The sequence below is a fragment of the Ochotona princeps genome, chromosome 2 (assembly GCF_030435755.1).
Source record: "Ochotona princeps isolate mOchPri1 chromosome 2, mOchPri1.hap1, whole genome shotgun sequence".
In the NCBI taxonomy this organism is placed as follows: Eukaryota; Metazoa; Chordata; class Mammalia; order Lagomorpha; family Ochotonidae; genus Ochotona; species Ochotona princeps.
Genome location: NC_080833.1, coordinates 5,116,093 through 5,130,323, shown reverse-complemented (window position 1 = coordinate 5,130,323; position 14,231 = coordinate 5,116,093). Strand labels below are relative to the sequence as shown.

Here is a 14,231-nt window from a genome sequence, read left to right as displayed (position 1 = left end):
AGGATGCATTCCTGTCCCACCAGGCCAAGCAGCACAGGGGCCGCTGGGAGCAACATCCAGCAGGTGGCAGCCAAGGCAGGGAAGTCCACCTAGGCCTGAGCTGGGGAGAGGCTGGCCCCTTGGCTGCCGGCATCAAAGAGTGATGGCCAGACACTGTCACCACGGGGAAGGTCACCTCTGGGTCAGCGCCTGCGGCCCCGGGAAGGGAGTGGAATGGACTTCTTCCCAAGCACATTCAGGAACCTGCCTGCAGGCGCGGCCAGCTGACGCAGGCAGACAACAAAGGACCGGACTGGGAAGTGCATCAGGAAGGGCAGGGCAGGGAGAGGAGCTAGGGTGTCTGGTGACCTCACAGGACTCTCGTCTTCGTGACAGGCGCTCCTGCCACCTGTTGGCCATCATACTGGCCAGGGGACAAGCCAATGTCCCTCAGAGTCAGGTGCCACCTGTATGCGGGGGGTCCTACTGACCCAGGACACTCTGCCCATTTTCAGCCATGGTGGTTCTGGTCTCCTCACTTGTGGCCCTGGACTCTCCCAGGTCACCCACCGTGTTCCACAATGCTGTCACTTCTCAGAAGGCTTGCAAGAAAACTCACCAGCCACGAACCCCAGGCCCACTTCTCACTAAGCCATCAAGCCAGGCCTGGCAAACCCCACTAGCTGAGGACACGACCCAGCCCCGGCAGGTAGACCGACATTCTCCCAGTATCACAGGCAAGGATTTTTCAGAGAAGTTGCAAAATGCAGAGTTAGGGTTGGACTCTGGAGCTGACCACATTGGGTTCAAAGCCCAGCTCTGACCTGAGATGTTAGGCCCCAGGGTCCCCACTTGCCAAGGATGACAACAACCCTGCCTCCTGGAGGTGGTCTGAGGACCAGGCAAGTTGATGCCATAGCCTATGGGGCTTGTACCTGCTATATAACATGGGCTGGCTAACGAGAAGCCAGAAAGGTGGGTGTGAGACAGAAAAGGGGCCAGCCTGGACTGCCAGAGGCTAATGGCTAATACACAGCCAATCAAGAGTGTGACCCAATTCCCAGGTACACATCACCTGGGGGCAGCCTTGCCCGTCTCTAACTCAAGGACATTGAGGCTGCATCCCAAGGAGCACTGGGAACCTAGGGCTGGCACCTGATACATCTCCTGGCCCCGTTCCACCTGAGACACCTTCTGCAGCTACACAACCTCTGCCTGACCCCGGCAGACCCTCCGGCTCACTGCCACCCTCTACCTCTCACGGGATTACCATCTTAACACCTTCGCCAGTGGGCTGGTCCCAGCAACAACAGCTAGCACACGGCAGCACGCAAACAGAAGGTGACCCTCCTCCTGGCTGGGTCTTGGATGCAATGAGCATGGTTTGCACGCCACCTCTCTTCCTCGCTGTCCTGCCCAACACCCTCCCCCTTGTTCTCAGCCGCATGCTGAGCCATGGTCGACCGAGGCCTGCAGGTCTGAACTGCATCAACACTTATGTCCTGGGGACCGCGGTCTGCGCCCGTTCAGATCAAGCCCAACAGGAACTGCTTTCTGTCCTGGAGCTCGGAGGCCCGAGCCATAGATGGGGGTATCCAGAACCCACGACACACGGGCTGCTGGGTGTGGGAGCGGCTGCCCTGGCTTCACGCGGCTTTCCCCTGACCCAGACATCCATCACTTCCTTGGAAGAGCGACTGAGCGCCGGACACGCAGACGGTTAAGGCCAAGGCCACCGCCCGAGACGCCTCTGCAGACTAAACTCAGGAGGCTGAAGAGCTTTTTTAAGCTGTGTGTTTTTGGGGGATTTTTTGGGTTTTGTTTCTTTTTTGGAGGGGGCTAGGAGGAGAAGGTCGAAAGGGAAGCAGGCCTATTTCCAGCACCTGTAATTACGTAGCTAGCTGCCTTGTCCAGCCAGACTCCCCAGCAAAGTCACTGCCTTGGCCAAAAGTGTAGGGGGTCTGAGACTCGGGGACTCCAAGAGGTGAGCAGAGAGGATGAGAGGCAAGACGCCCCTGCAGCCTGACCCTTCCTGACCCAAGCTGAAACAAACATTCCACCTGACCCGGCCTGGGGAGGGGCTGGCTTCAAGAACACCAGGGCCACAGAACACAGACAGCCCCCCACGGGGCAGTGAGAAACACAAGCCACAGCCATGGCCATGGTCAGCCTGAGTGAGCAGGGAGACAGGCCCAGGGTGCAGCCAAGTCCCCACAGCTGGGCAACAGTGGCAGCCCAGCTCACCCAATGTTTCCAGTCATAGAATCAAACACCCACCAGGTGTTAAACTGTCTCAGGCACAGGGGCTGTGGATCACGGGGGACAGACACATCCCCGCTTCCAGGACACAGTCACTGGGTTACCTACAGTGAGCTCTCATCGAGCCAAGGTGGCTGGGGAGCTCAACACATGGATTTTTTCCTACCTACCTCCATTCAAATCCCTGACTCCACTGAGGCCGTCGGCAGGCCCCGCGCCAGGGCCCAGGCCCACCTCTGCGCCAGGGCTGCCTCAGCTGCTCCTGCACCTCTGCCTGGCACGCAGGGCAGAAGCGAGTGGGTGCACAGCTCTTCTGGGTTTCACAGGATGTGTGAGGTGTGTGGAGCAAGCTCCTCGCTCGGGACTCCCCAGCAACAGTGAGCGGAGCCTAAAAGCGTGCTCTGGTTGACCCTGAGCCGCAGGGCACTAGGGTGCAGAGCACACAGCCAGCAGGGGCAGGGAGGAGGGGCAGAGTCCCCCCAAGGAGGCCACGTGCACACGCACACAGAGACCTGCTCCCAGGCATCACAATGGTTAACTGTCCTCTGGTCTGTCCCATCGCTGCACTGCTGTGTGGCATTCACCGAGTGCTGGGTAAATATTTGCAAGAGGAAGAAGCTGTGGTGAGGGGTGGGGACAGAGCAGACACCACTCCTGGACTATGGCGTCCCAGGCAGGGGACTCTGGCCTTGACCTGAGCCACTCAGTCTGGGGGCTCAGCAGGAGTCAGCAGGCCCAGCAGGCTCCAAGGACATGCTCCCCCACCCCCAGTCCCGCCCTTTGTGGCCGGAGTCCTGCCTCTGACCCAGGTACCAGAAGAGGCTGGAGCTGGGCCGTGGGCCTCCTGGGAGGTCAGAAAAGGCAGGGAGGCAGCATCGGGCAGAAGCTGGTCCAGCCGCAGAACAGCAGGTGTGATGTGGGCATCTCCGCCAAGGACTGCCCAGTCTCAGCAGCCACACCCAACAGCATCCCTGCCCCAGTCAAACCACAGCAGCACCCCCCAGGCCTGGGAGGAGCCCACACTTCAAGTCCGCCCTTCTCCTGCAGGCAGCCACCAGTAGCCAGTAGTTCAGGCCACAGGGTGCAGCTCTGGCTCCACCTCTTGCCGCCACTTAGGCCTGGGCTGAGCCAGCGGCTTCCCCAGGGCACTGACCCCTCTCTCCTCCACTCAGTTTTTCGGGGAACAGCACAGGCCCAGGAGTCTGGCCACGCAGCCCTGGCACCACAACCTGCCTGTCTCCAGGTCCTACCTGCTCATGACTTGCTGCAGGACATCCCTCCCCTGGCGAGGTTTTCTGGCACCAGTCATAACTCCCCATCATGGGTGGGCAGGGGCAGTCCTCAAGGTCAGGGACGCCCTGCCTTGTCTGGCTGTGTGAGCTCTCCCCAGGCTTTGATCAGACAGGAGAGCAGATCTGAGTGATGGGAGCTGCTGCCCCCTAGGCATTGTCCATCTCAGGTGCAACCTGAGTCTTGTACCCATTTATACAAAAGGCTCGCCCGGGATTCAGGTCAGAAGCCAGAATCAAAACTCCCAGTCTTCTCAGGATGCTGAAAGCTGGGAAGTACAGGCAGAAGGGTGGCCTGCGGGTCAAGAAGGAACACCCTAGGGAGACCCTGTGGGCCACAGAGCAGGACGCTGTCCCATTGCCTGTGCACCTGCTCCGGGGACAGCTCAGCCAAGGCTTGAGAAATCAGCATAAGGAAGTCGGCAGAGACTGGCTGGGCAGGATTCGACATGGGCCTGCGGTGGCTACCTCCCCAGCGAGGACCGGGATCGGCCACCCTCGCTCCTGGCCCCCTGGGCACAGCTCCCCAGGCCACAGGAAGCGGTGTCCTCACTCCCCAAGCTGCAGCTTCCCAGAACAATCGCGCTTCCCTGACCTACCCGGAGGGAGACGGAGCACAGCTGCTTCCTGCCCCCACCTGGCTCGTCCAAAGCTGAGTCTGTCCCCTCCACTTCCTCTGGCTCCTAGGGGACGCTGGGGCAGAACCAGCCCTCAGAACGGAGGTTGGAGGAGAACAGTCCCCAGCCCGGCAACCAAGTAAGGCCCCCCAACCCTCTTCACCCTCTCTCTCACGCACACCCTGGGACCACAATGAACTTAACCACACTGAGCACTTGTCACACTTCAGATCCCAACTATACCTCCTACACATGCGCCTTCTTTCACTGGTGAACTCACTGCCTGTCTCCCTTCCTCCTCCCTCTACAGGTCCCACACATCCTAAGGTTCAGCTTCAACATCACCTCCTCCAGGAAGCCTTCTCAGATTTGCCAGCTGCCAACAAAACCCAGACTCTACCAGAGCCCCACTGGCTTCTCGTTGCTTTTTATTGCCTTATGCCTACTAGTGGACTATTTGAGACCTAATTCTGTCTTCCTCCCTTCTAGAGAGCGTGTGAGGCAAACCCTCAAAGGCTGGAATTCAGGGTTACAAGTTCCATAGCAGGTGAGCCTTCCACCCCTCCCCTAGGCTCCTGGATCCCAGACAGCACCAGGCAGCTCACCTGCACCCCTTTCTGCTATCCAGTTGTCACTCTTACACCTCCATTTCACAGATGGGAGACGGAGGCTCACACAGGTTAAATGGGATAACCAGACCACTGAGAAGTAGCACCGTGGGACTCCAGCCACCTGTGGGACTCCCAGCCAGGCTTGTGACTGCCCCGGCCCCAGACTAAACACAGCTTCCTGGGGCAGCGTCCTCCGAGGAGACACCAGCGTCTGCAGCACAGCCACCCACTGGTGTGCTGCTGGGACATCACAGAACCCACACGTGCAAGTGCTCTGGGGGAGCAACACCACAGCCCAGCCCTCAACATCCAGCAGCCAGAGGGCTCACCCTGGCCCTTCTGCAGCTGGGTGCTCCCAGGCCACCCAGCTCGGCTCTTGGGAGTCAGTCGTTTTTATACCAGACCAGGTAATGGTGGGGCAGGGGTCCCCAGGAGGGTGGGGCTGGCTGCTCACTGGCACCCTTCCCCGCCTCTCAGCACCCCTCTCCCTGCCTGGCCTGGAGCAGGGCTGATCTGCAGAATCAAGGGTGCCCAGGGCACCCCCCCAGCAGGCCTGCAGACAGAGTGACACTGCAGCCTGCCACCATCCCCACCCTCTGGCACCTGGGATGGTTTAAAAAGGACTTGGTGATTTCTTGTGAGGCCATCCGCCCAGAGGACCCTCACCCCCACGGGCTTGGCCCTGTACTGGGGGCCTGGAGCCATACGCGCTAAACCTACGCTTAGCAAGACTTCTCGGGAGAGAAAACCCCTTCGCGCTTCATTCTGTTTTCCCCTTCAAGGAAACAAATCCACCCACGCAGTTACTGGAAACTCAGCCTATGAGGTTGAACCACTTGCGCACACACTCAGTCAGCAGCCTTGCCGGCAGGGCATTCCGTCCCGAGGCTCCGGATCCAAGAGAGGGCGAGGCGGCCCTGCCTGCCACTGCCCCTTGGGAGGCAGGAAGCCCTGGCAGGGAGGGAGTCAGTGTCAGAGTATCCACCTGCTGGAGACCAGGTGGCTGGCTCTGGGACAAGAGTGTCCTCTGCTGCTAAGTACCACAGTCTGGAGTCCACTGGCCAGTTACAAGGCCTGGGACCTCTGGCCGGTTACACAACCTAGGGTGGTTACAAGGCCTAGGTATCACTGGGTGGTTACATGACCTAGGGACCACTGGGTGGTTGGTTACAAGGCCTGGGGACCTCTGACCGATTACATGGCCTTGGTTCAGGGATCAAACTCAACCGAGTGAGCTTAGCCTCCCTGGATGTCAGTCTCTTCATCTGTAAACTGGGAATAAGGAAACCTAATAGGGGGCTGGGGTTGTGGTGCAGCGAGTTAAGCTGCTGTGTGCAATGCTGAGATCCCACGTCTGACCATGGTTTACGGTCTGACCACTCCACTTCCGACCCAGCTTCCTGCAGACGCACTTAGGACAGCAACAGCTTGTGCAGGGTCTGGATGGAACGCCTGGCTTCTGGGTTCAGCCTGCCCCAGCCCTGGCTGCTGCAGTCTTTTGAGGAGTGGAGCAGTAGATGAAGGCTCATGCTCTCTGTGTGTCTCCTCCCACCACCATTCTCTGTCTTCCACTGTCCTCCTGGAGTGCCTGGGTTCAAACCCCAGTATTGCTTCCACCTCCCGCTTCCTGCTAAAGTGCACTCTGGGAGGCAACACACTCAGTATGCCCCATCCAGGGCACAGTGCTCCAACCATGACACCAGGCTGTTCCCTGCTCAGCCTTGGCTACTGCCTCTTACCCACACCTGCCAGGGACCATCCCTGCCGTGGCCTGATCAGCAGCAGAGGATGGCTCAACTACCCGGGCCCCTGCATCCATGTGGGAGACCAGGAAGAAGCTGTGAGCTTCTGGCGTCAGCCTGGTCCAGTGCTAGCTCTTGCAGCCAGGAGCGAACCAGCAGACGGAAAGTCTCCATGGCACACTTCTTAAAGCAGCTAGGAGGTAAGTTTGACAGCATTTGTATTGCACCACAATTTGTTTAAACAAAAAGCACAAAACCCCTAAACTAAAAGAGGCAGTGGACCCTGTCTGACTTGCCCTGTGACGCCCTTCCCCGCCATGTGGGAGCATGAGAAGCCCTCACTGGAAGCTCCAGATCACCCAGCTCCAGGACCCCGAGCCCCCACAGCCCAGATCTCAGGAAGTGACTGGTCTTGGGTATCCTACCACAGCAACATCTTCTTGTGGCTCTGTGTCCCTGCCCGGTCCGCCCATGCTCAGTCTAGCCTGGCAACTTGGTAACAGATACGCCTGGTGCAGCTCTGTGGTTCAAATCCAAGGCCAACCTGTCAAGCTTCCCTTCAGCCAACAGGCCCACACCTCCCCTGACATTACACCAGTTGTGGCAATGAACAGTGCTCACCTCCTGACACACACTCACTGCAGCGTATGCTCGAGGATGAGGAACATGAAACAAACGGGTGCTCGCAGACTTCACCCTTATCAACGCAAGGAGATGCTCACACCCCTGGCCACCTGCTGCTCCGAGGCAGGCTGCCATTCAGAACCACCTCTCGCCACCTGCTCTGTCTTCCTGTGTATGCAATAGCCACCTCCGCAGACCCAAATCTTCATTCCTCTAGGTCTGGGCCACATGCTGTGCTGCCCAGGTAGGGCTATGAGCCCAGGGCCTAGTATACCAAGAGTTGCCCAAAGGGATTCGCTCTTTGCGCAGCATCGTTGGGGAGCAGCTGTCCAATCTCCCCTAGGGACCCCCTGTCACCTCCAGACCGCACCTGTCTTCCGTCCAGGCCAGCCAAGAGGGCTGAACCAGGCTGCTGATGGGACCATCAACCCACCATCCTTCAAGTCCATTTGCTGCAATGACTCCAGGCATGCGCTGTGGCTTCTGAGCGCCCATTTCCCAGGGAGAAGCAAGTGTGTCATTTGGTCTTTCCCATCACTCGGGTCAGGAAACCAAGCGTGGATTCTGTGGACCCCTGAGTATCCTGGAAGACAGGCAATGGCCACAGGGATCCCCCGAGTCCCTTGAGGGAAGGCAGGGGAAAGGTTGAGTACCAGCTTCTACAGCGCACCAGGATTCCAACCCACGGGCATGCAGTCCCCCTTCACTCAGGGATTCTGAACCTATACATTGGCTCGAGTCTGGGACCCGATGGAGGGGTCCTGATTTTCCAAGTTAGACATTGGTTCCTTTTTCGGCTTGTGTCAAGGTATTACAATCCAGCTGGTTTCCTCTCGATTCCACGATTAACGGCCGGCTGACATGTGGGTCTACCACACGAGTCCAACGGCTTTCTGACCGAGGCCTGGCCTCTGCCCTTCACTACAACAAATACAGCCACCCGGTGCGCGTGTTTGGTTTTCCAGTGCAGTGCCTGTGGGTTCCACTGCAGAACTCCACGAGGCTGCCAGGGCTCCCGATCCAAGTGGATCCCTCAGGGAAGTGAGAGGACACGTGCTAACCCCACCCTCAGCCCACAGGTGGGTCCCTGGTGACATACCCACACCAAAACTTCAGGGAGATGGGCCTCTCCAACGTGCCAACATGAGCCACCTTTCAATCAATGCAAGTCTCACCAGCTAGCCAACCAAACTGCGGGGCTCCTGCCTAGCGCCCCAGGGTACTTTGAAATGTAAAACCTCTGTCTAGCATGCCCAGTTCGATGGACGCAGCCTGACCCAGCTTCCTGTCCATTCCACCAGTGTCCACGCCCTCAGATCCACCCCTGTGCACACCCCCAGCTTTCTACTTGTCTGAGTTTAAAGCCTCAAGTGGCTCTCTGGAGTGCAGTGCCCCTCCTCATGGTCACACTTGGTGCCTCACGAACAGACCTTGGGCCTCTGCAGAGCCCGGCCAAAGGGCAGACAGAGGCCACAGATGCGCACCTGTCGTAGTCAAGGTGCCCAGGAAATGAACAGAAAGGTGTGGTCACAGCCAGGCGGCCTTCCAGCTCCATCACCAAGAACTCACTCAGCAGTCCCCTCTCAAGTTGGGGTTCACCTCCCTACCTCCAAGTCACCCACAAACTCCCTCATTTTCCAAGAGGCACCTTGGGAGGCGCACAAGGAAGAGGTTCCCAGACTCTCCTACCCACCATTTGCCTAGCTGGGCACAGATATGGTTGAGCACTGGCTGAGAAACCCTGCCCGTGTCTCTGGCCACTGGCATTATGGTGCATCCCCAAGCCCTTGCTGCACCTGCCCACGCCTCCAGGATAGGCCAGTCCAGGTAAGCACCAGCAACTTCCCCGTCCCCAGAACGAGGCCACAGAGCTTAGCCTGTATTGGACGTGGCTGGTCTCATGATTTGCAAACTCGTTCATTTTTAATGTTGGGTGAAGAACAGAACCCCAAACAAGCCTGAAGCTCATCAGAGGTTCCCGGGGTGGCAAGCCGACAGGCCTACCAAGCGGCCACGGGTTTTGCCGAGTGCCCTTGACCTCCCAATTGGAAAGGCTGGGCCCTCTCTGCCCTCTGCCCCACGTACAGGCAGCCTAAGACCTGATTCTTGCCTTCAATGTTTCCTAGGAAGTAGCTACAGACGACCTGACATCGTGTGCTCACTTCAGAATAATCCTGCGCATGTGTAAATACCTATGTGCACATGTATGTATTGGTACACATACATGCACGTGTGACATTTGAAGCTAATGGGGGAAGGTCCAGGGGCTCATCTTGGGTTACACTGGCAATACGCCATAACAAAAACGGGCTGGTGGAGATGACATCAACAGTACCGGCTCAGGACAGGGGTGCCAAAGTTTGGATTATTATTATTCTTTGGGGTCCACCATTGCAGAGCAGGGAGACCTTGGCCATGTCCCCTACTTGCCCGGAGCCTCTGGAGAACATGCGTGAGGGGAAGTTTGTCACCTGGACCTCGGGAAGCACAGGTCCAGGATCAAGCTGGAATCTGGGAAGAGCGTGTGCCATAGAACCGTTCTCGGGCCGACACTCTGACACACAGGGTCAAGCCTCCGCCTGCGATGCCAGCCTCCCATACGGGAGCTGGTTCAAGTCCAGGCTGTTCTACTTTCCAATCCAGCTCCCTGATGATGCACTTGGGAAAGCATGGGAGATGGCCCAAGATGGCCCTGCACCATGCAGGAAATGTGCATGGAGTTGCGGGCTCCTGGCTCCAGCCCAGCTCAGCCCCAGCAGTCTGCAGTCATTTGGGAAGTAAACCAGCCGCAGTGGAAGATCCTGTTCATGCTCTATAACTCTGCCTGTGAAACAACAACACATTGTTTCTGAGTAGGGCTCCTGGCAGGCCAAGTGCACAGAGCACACAGCAGCACAGCCTGTCTTCCAGAACTGCACTTCAGGGTGGGTGCGAGTCTTGCATCAAACACCCGCCCAGCCTGCACCTGCGGCTTGTGGGGGACGAAGAGGACATACTCCTAGGCAGACTGAGGCAGACCTGCTCCTCACTTTGACCTGATAAAATTTTGCAGGAAAAAAAAAAAAAACAGCACGCACACACACACAAGGCTTCCCGGCAGCCCCGACCACGGCTGCGAGATGCCTGCACTCCACTCTGGAAGACCCAAAGAGGTGGAGTTCCTGCCAACTCTGAAAACAAAGCTGCAGGCCAGTCCTCACCCACCTGGCAGGGAGGCTGAGGGCCCAGAAGGGAACTGGCGCAGCTCCTGGCAGAGGCTCAGGGAGGGCTCCCCAGCTCCGCCAGAAAATTAAACATCTGTGCTGATTCCAAGGGGGTGAGTTTTTCGCAAGAGCCCTGGGAACCCACTGCAGGGCGGGTCCAGCCTGGCCCAAGCAGCCCAAGCTACGCGGCCTCGCCCAGCTCCAAAGTGACATCACCCAGGGCCCCGGGCAAGACCACTCCTGCCCACAAGCTCTGAACCCCACTGGGGCTGCCCAGGCCCCCACCCTGAGGCCCAGCCCAGGCCGCCCACTGCACCTGGCCACTGGGCTCCTAGGCTGGTGGCTTAGCCGGGCATGGAAAAGCAAGACTTATCAAGTCGTGAGATTGGGCGTCTCCACGGCTCCCTGTCTACAAAGACAGAACAGACGCACACTCTACAAGGACAAGTGCTCCCTGCACATGGAAACGGTGTTGGAGAGAGGAGGAGCAAGATCGGGGGAACAGAGCCTCAAACGGTCCAACGTGACCCACCCTTCTGCAGCTGCCTGGCCATGAGCTCAGTGCCGAGGACGGCGACCAACAGCAACAGCCAGGGAGTCTTGGTTTGCAGCCCAGGCTGTGCAGTTTGATGAAGTGACCCACCCTCTCTGGGCCTCCAGAAGGGCAGGGCTGTGCCAGCTGAATGCCCTGAACACAAGACAGGGCGTCCGCGACCAAACAGGGAGATGAGCCTTTGCCGCAAACGCTTCGTCTAGCACCTTCCACCTGCTTCCTTGCTCACCCTCCTCACCCCTGTCCAGCAGGGCTGAGGCTGTGGCCTCCCCCCAACCCCCCAGCCATCCTGCCTCGGAGAACATTCTTGCAAGGCCACCAAACCTTAGTCACCCGCATGGCGCTCTGACCAGGAACACCTGTTAAAACTCAGCTCATGACCAGAGTCTGATGCTACCCCGGAGTGTTTCATTAAATGTTACTCATTCAGGAAGCAACTCTTGCCAACTCACAGAAAAAGAGAGGGGAGGGGGTGAGTGCCCGCACCCTCGGTGAGGGCACCAGGACCATGCAGCAAAGGCTGGCTGGGCAGCTCTCAAAGCACACACTGGCACCAAGACAGACACACACACACACACACACTCACATACTGTCCCACATTCACACACACAACCAAACAAAAAACTCACACAGATACACAAACTCTCACACACATACACACCCTTAAACATGCGCACGCACACAGCAGACACACAGACTCACACACACTCGCACTAAGACACACATTTCCGAGCCCAGCAGTCTGTGGCTGCTCGGTCCACTTCATCCGAGCCGCGCCCAACACCCATCCCTGAACTTGAGCAGGACAGTGACCAAGCCCCGGCGCCAGTGACCCATCCCGAGCTTCCACAGACCGAGCCCAGGGCCCGGCTACGCTTGTTTTTCTGTTTTCAACCGATTTCCTGACAGAACCTCGGGCTCGCCCTCTGCGGCCGCAGGAGGAAGGCGCCACCCGGAGGGCTGCCCAGGGGAGGCGCCCTGAGGGGGCACCCTGGCCGCGCTGCCAACTCGGGCCGGAACTGGCGGGAAAAGCGAAACTAACTTGGCCGAGCGGGGTCGCAGCTGCCCGGGTGCGGGAGAGGGCTGGTCGCGTCCACGGGAGGCCGCGGGGAGCCCTGGGGCGCCCCGGGAATCGCCGCCGCCGCCACCAGCGCCCCGCGAGTCTGCAGCCGCCGGGGCGCAGACCCCGCGTCCCGGCCCGGCCCGGCCGCCTGCCCCCGCTGCCCCCGCGACCCCCTGCCCCAGCCTCGCCCCCGCAGGTGGGACCCGCACGGCCGCGACCCGATGGCGCCTGCAGCGGCTCTGGGCGGCGCCCGGCCCCTCTCTCCCGGGACCCGTGGCGAGCCCAGGGCTCCCGCGGGACGGGGTCCGGGCTGGGGTCCCCCCGCGTCGCCGCGATGCCCGGCGCCCACCCACCCGCGCGCGCGCGCTCCTCCACCCACCGTCCTCCGGGTCCCGCGCCCGGGCAGGCCGCCGCCGCCGCTCGCTCTCCCGGGCCGAGGAGCTGGGGCGCCCGGGCCGCGCCCGCCGCGGGAGCCAAGCCGCCTCCTCCGCGCGGCCCCGGCGCCAGCGCAGGAGCCTCGGCCGCTGCTCCCGCCGCCAGCTGCGAGCCCGCGGGCTGCCCGAGCGCCGCCGCAGTGCCGAGAAGAGAAAGCAACCGCGGGCTTTAAAGTGAAGAAAAAAAAAAAAGGAGCAGCTCCCGGGGGCGGGGCGGCCCGCCCCAGCCCGACCCCGCCCCGGCCCTGGCCGCTACAGGGCGCAGCGCGGCGCTCGCGGGCGCGGGGCTGCGGGTGCGGGGCGCACCGGGCGTCACGTGCACCCCCCGGCCCGGGGGCCTCCGCCTTGGCCTCGACGCTGTCCGCTCCCAGTCGGTCCCTCCCGAGGCGTCTTTGGGAAAGGCCGGGCGAAAGGCCTGGGTGGCCCCCGTAGGAGGGCTGCGGTGGTGCCAGGCCCTCCTGCCAGGGGAAACGCATTTGGAGACAGAGTTGTCTCAAGACCTGGCTTACCTTGACTGGAATTCTTAACAGAACTAGGCTGGGTATAGGGCGCAGGGGAGGGATGCCAGGACTCCGCCCACAGCGTTGCGGGAGCCTGTGGCTGGTCAGTTTGGGCACCTGTAGGGCTGCAGACTGTCGGACCGCACCTGGGCACCCGCAGCGCTAGATCTTCGGCCTGGGCAGGTGCTGTTTGGATGTTTGTTGAATGAATGAATGAGAGCTTGCTCTCAGAGGACTTGGCATAGGGAGGCTATCTTGGGACCCTAGCCCATCCAGGAAATGTCCCTCTCCTGCCCCAGAGCAGTCACTGGAGACGGGAAAGATCTTACAGAAATCTCTCTCTCTCTCTCTCTCTCACACACACACACACACACACACCTGGCTGTGTGCAGCTTCGCCTTCCTGGAAAAGCCGTGATCGACTGGAACCACATGCTGGCGGTGCTGTGAGGATGGGAGGTGGTGGTGGCCCGTCAGAGCCCTCAGAGCCCGGACAGCCACGGTCATATCCCAAGGTCTGGTTTTCTCTCGTCTCCATGTGCTGCACATCCCTCTAGGGTTGAACCCCAGACACAGGGGCTCCCCGTTGACCTAAGTGGTCCTCCTGTGTCCAGTTGTCTAGAGGTGGAGGGGCCGAGCCCTGGACCAGCACAGCAGCCACTGTCTACAACCTGGGCGAGTTCCCTAGTGGTTCTCTTGATTCAGGCTTTGTTTTGGCCCCATAGATACCTCCCCCCCACCGCTTTGAAGCAAGGGCCCTGAAAAGGTTCCCATTTAGAAGTCTTCAGAACCCACATTGCCACCACCCCATCCCGTTAGCATTGATTTGGAACATGTAGTGAGCATTGGGGTCCCGCTGACCCACGAATTTCAAGGTATGCCGAGGAGTGAGCCCGCCATCCATCCCTGGGGCACCGGGCAGGTGTCCTGGCCGCTGGTCCTACAGCGGTAACTGCTGAGTGGGGCGCAGTGTTCAGTCGCGATGAGTGTGAAACTGGTGGCAGTTCATGCTACTGGGGCTGGTACTGTTGTTTGTTAAAACAATGCAGGACCTTGCAGTTCTGTGACATCAGCAGTAAACGCTGTGCAGGGATCTGAAGCCTGACTCAAGCCTTAACGCGATGATGAGTAAGGCAGCCGTGACCCTAAGCTCTCCGTGGTGGCCCCGACCCCCAGCTCTGCCCCGCTCGTCCCTGTTCCCCTCCGGACCATGGAGAGGACCAGAAGAGGCTCTCCTAGCAGGAAGCCCGGGCACTGCCTTCCCACTACGCTTGGGGTGTGTACGCGGACCTCCGACACCAAGGCCTTTCGAGCAGGATCCCGTGGGGCACACCATCTTCTCGGAGTCCCTCTCACTG

At 59.8% G+C, this 14,231-nt stretch overlaps 1 protein-coding gene across 1 annotated transcript in view; it reads right to left on the bottom strand.

Annotated features, from left to right (window-relative positions):
* The window catches only part of SPSB1 (splA/ryanodine receptor domain and SOCS box containing 1), a 44,302-nt gene extending 31,782 nt beyond the window's left edge, over positions 1-12,520 (bottom strand). The window contains exon 1 of the mRNA XM_058674820.1: positions 12,320-12,520. The gene's annotated coding sequence lies outside the window, so the exon portion shown is untranslated. The remainder of the gene's footprint in view (positions 1-12,319) is intronic.
* Between the last annotated feature and the right edge of the window lie 1,711 nt (positions 12,521-14,231).